Source organism: Taurulus bubalis (assembly GCF_910589615.1).
Source record: "Taurulus bubalis genome assembly, chromosome: 16".
Classification (NCBI taxonomy): Eukaryota; Metazoa; Chordata; class Actinopteri; order Perciformes; family Cottidae; genus Taurulus; species Taurulus bubalis.
This window is the reverse complement of record NC_136604.1, coordinates 20,728,480-20,731,958: the sequence shown is the minus strand read 5'-3', so window position 1 is coordinate 20,731,958 and position 3,479 is coordinate 20,728,480.

Genomic DNA, 3,479 nt, shown 5'->3' with positions numbered 1-3,479 from the left:
CATATCCAAAACACATCATTTTTCAGCCTTTTTATGTGCCATTACGTGCAAAATAATGATTTCTGTGCCTCCTGTAATCTAATGAAAGATAAGCGATGGTGTGGAAGCCATCTCCTTTTTGTTTGAATCGACCAACTGTCAAGAGTGCCGGGGTGGAAAAGGAAAGTAAATGTTGCTGTGCAGTGATCAATAAAAGTTGAATATGAGAGAGCCGGTGTAATCCGTCTGTGGTGTTTCCCTCTCGGCTGCAGCAGCATGGATGGAGTGAGGTGAGAGACGGGAGGCCAGGCTGGGAGAGTGTGGAGGAGTGTGTGTGTGTGTGTGTGTGTGTGTGTGTGTGTGTGTGTGTGCTGTCGCGGTGGACAGCTGGATTGCATCTTCTTGGATTCGCACCATCGGAGGAACACCGCCTGCCGGGTGCGTGTGAAGACGGTGACAATCGGCCTCCCACGGACGCACATCAGCTGCCGCTTCATCGGGGCGGAGGACGGGATCTGAAGTGGTCTTCAAGCGGGTCGAGCTGACCGGGACAACGGCAGGGGAAGCTTTGAAGATGAATAGGGTGTGATGAGCTGTCTGTGCACAAGTATAGATTTGTGTTTCTTTTTTTTTTAAGCTCAAAAGAAGGGCGTCAATGGGGCACAATAGAGAATTACTTTAGAATCAAAGGAGGAGGCTGGTGAGATTCTATTTCTTTTATCAAGAAGACCCACATGTTGAATGAGTCTGTAGCGAGTATTCAATGCCATGCGATGTCATTCCTCCATTGAGCATCCCCACTGCAGCGGTTCCTTCATCGCTCGTTTATTTACCAACCAATTCCACACGCAACGTCCTGCCGATTTGAATCGGTTCCGCACCAAATGCGTATTAATCTGCAGCTGAGAATAGTCCCAAACAAATGTTGTATTTCTTCCTGATGGAGTAATGTTTGCTTTAAACTCCAGGGGAAAAACACATCTCCAATTTGGGGGATTTAGCTTTTTTTTTTCTTCTGATCAATAGAATGATAAAGTGCTCCTTCATGGGTTGAGAAATGAACCTCCTTCTAAAACTGAACAGCCCTTTTGAACACTCCACTGGGTTAACTGGAAGGTGCGTTTTCATGAATCTAGCTTTGTTAACTTTTGATCTTGTTTCATGTTTTCCACGGGACGGTGTCTTTATTAAACTAAATATTTGTGACCGTCTTTCAAAATTCTCACTTTGCAATTTCATTACAATTGGTAAAAAGTCTGACTTTAACCTGAAAATTCCTCCTGAAACACAAAATCTGAAAGGGATGTTTCTGAACTGACATGCTAGTTACCTTTTTAATTCTAATAAGTCACGTAGTAAAGTGACACCAGACATAAACAAAGAGATGCAAAATGACGACAAAGCGCAAAATACATCTACACGACGCTAAACGGCCAACAGAGAGATGCAAAATGCTAACAAAGGGATGCAAAACATCTCCAATGATTTGCAAAGCTGCAACAAGTACATGGCGTGAAACAGCAGGATGCATAATGACCAGAAAAAGGTGCTAAACTGTGACACCGCCACAATGTGAGGGGAAGATATATGTATATAATAACTGTATGGTTTGCCAGGTAAAGCCTATATTGCGGCTAAAACAGAGATTAGACAGTTACCCTGACAGCAGGAAGAGTAGAGGGACGTGTGGAGCTTCATTCTGTGCTAGTCTGCTCCAGAGCCAGCCTTTATTCATCCTGGTTGATTGTTGTTCAAGGTTGGATGAACACATTATTACACTTGTTGGGCTGATGGTTAGAAAATGCTGATGAAGTTGCACAGTTCACAGCTACTGTTCATTCATGAAACCACAGGCAGCGTTGCCTCTTATTTCACTTGGATCACTTGACTGCTGGGAGTGAAAAAAAACAAAACGATGAATAATCAATCTTCATGGTTAATTTCCCCGAGTAACATTTTAAATTCCACGGCTCACTTCAAGGGAAAGTGTTCAACTGCACATTGGTGCAGATGACGAGTCCCGTTAATTCCTTGAATGGTGTAATTATGACCATTTCAATTAAAAGCAGTGGCTAGTAAATGTACATTTTTAGCCTACAGCCACACTTTTACTTGCTGTTTTATTACAGCAGCTGTGTTTTGTTTTTTTGTATTCTTTTCTTTTTTTTAATACATATTCCATGCTTTGATTGCTAGTAAACGTTCATTAGCAGATGCTCACTCAAAGTACCGGAAACCTCTCTTCCCCGTTTCAGCATCAGTAAATCTGGGCTCGACCTCTTGATCTGTTGAAGAAAGCCGTGAACGCGCACGTATCCGGAAAAACCTCAAGCGGGCCAACGTGAAACATAGAAAGCCAGGATGAGCGGACTAGACTCGGGCAACTCTCGCCTCTTCGGTTCTCCTGGATGTCTTAAATCTGCCTTTGTGGAACAGCCTTTTGTTTAGGTTGGATAGGTGATCTGTTTCCTCCAGGGTCACGGGTGCAAGGGGGCGTGGCCTGGGGTAGCCTTCAGTGGAGAGTTTCCTTATTACGCTGTACCTCGTCCATCTGAAGCGAACTAGGAAATCAGTGTGATTGGAGTCAGAGGACGAGCAATCAAGCCGAGGCCGGATTACCAATCCCCCAAAAATACGTCCGTTGAGTTTGATTCTTTTGGGGTTTTATTGCAGTGCAATGTTTGTTGTCGTCAGAAGGGCTTTGAATGCACCACCCAGAGTCTCTGAACCCACAGGCTCCTTTTAACTTGGTCCTCACGTCCCAGAAGCTCTGAAACCAAAGTTGGAACTGGTCTTCAAACTCAAGATGATAGTCAGAAAATGACTGCAAAGTGGCTCCAGTAGTTTAGTATAGTAGTTTAGTGTAGTAGTAGTTTAGTGTAATAGTTTAATGTAGTAGTTTAGTATAGTAGTTTAGTGTAGTAGTAGTTTAGTGTAATAGTTTAATGTAGTAGTTTAGTGCAGTAGTTACTGCAGAAGTTTAGTATAGAAGTTTGGTGCAGTAGTTTAGTATAGTAGTTACTGCAGTAGTTTAGTGTAGTAGTTTAGTGTAGTAGTTTAGTGTAGTAGTTACTGCAGTAGTTTAGTGTAGTAGTTTAGTGCAGTAGTTTAGTGTAGTAGTTACTGCAGTAGTTTAGTGCAGTAGTTTAGTGTAGTAGTTTAGTGTAGTAGTTACTGCAGTAGTTTAGTGTAGTAGTTTAGTGTAGTAGTTACTGCAGTAGTTTAGTGTAGTAGTAGTTTAGTATAGTAGTTACTGCAGTAGTTTAGTGTAGTAGTTACTGCAGTAGTTTAGTGTAGTAGTTTAGTGCAGTAGTTTAGTGTAGTAGTTACTGCAGTAGTTTAGTGCAGTAGTTTAGTGTAGTAGTTTAGTGTAGTAGTTACTGCAGTAGTTTAGTGTAGTAGTTTAGTGTAGTAGTTACTGCAGTAGTTTAGTGTAGTAGTAGTTTAGTATAGTAGTTTAGTGTAATAGTTTAATGTAGTAGTTTAGTGCAGTAGTTACT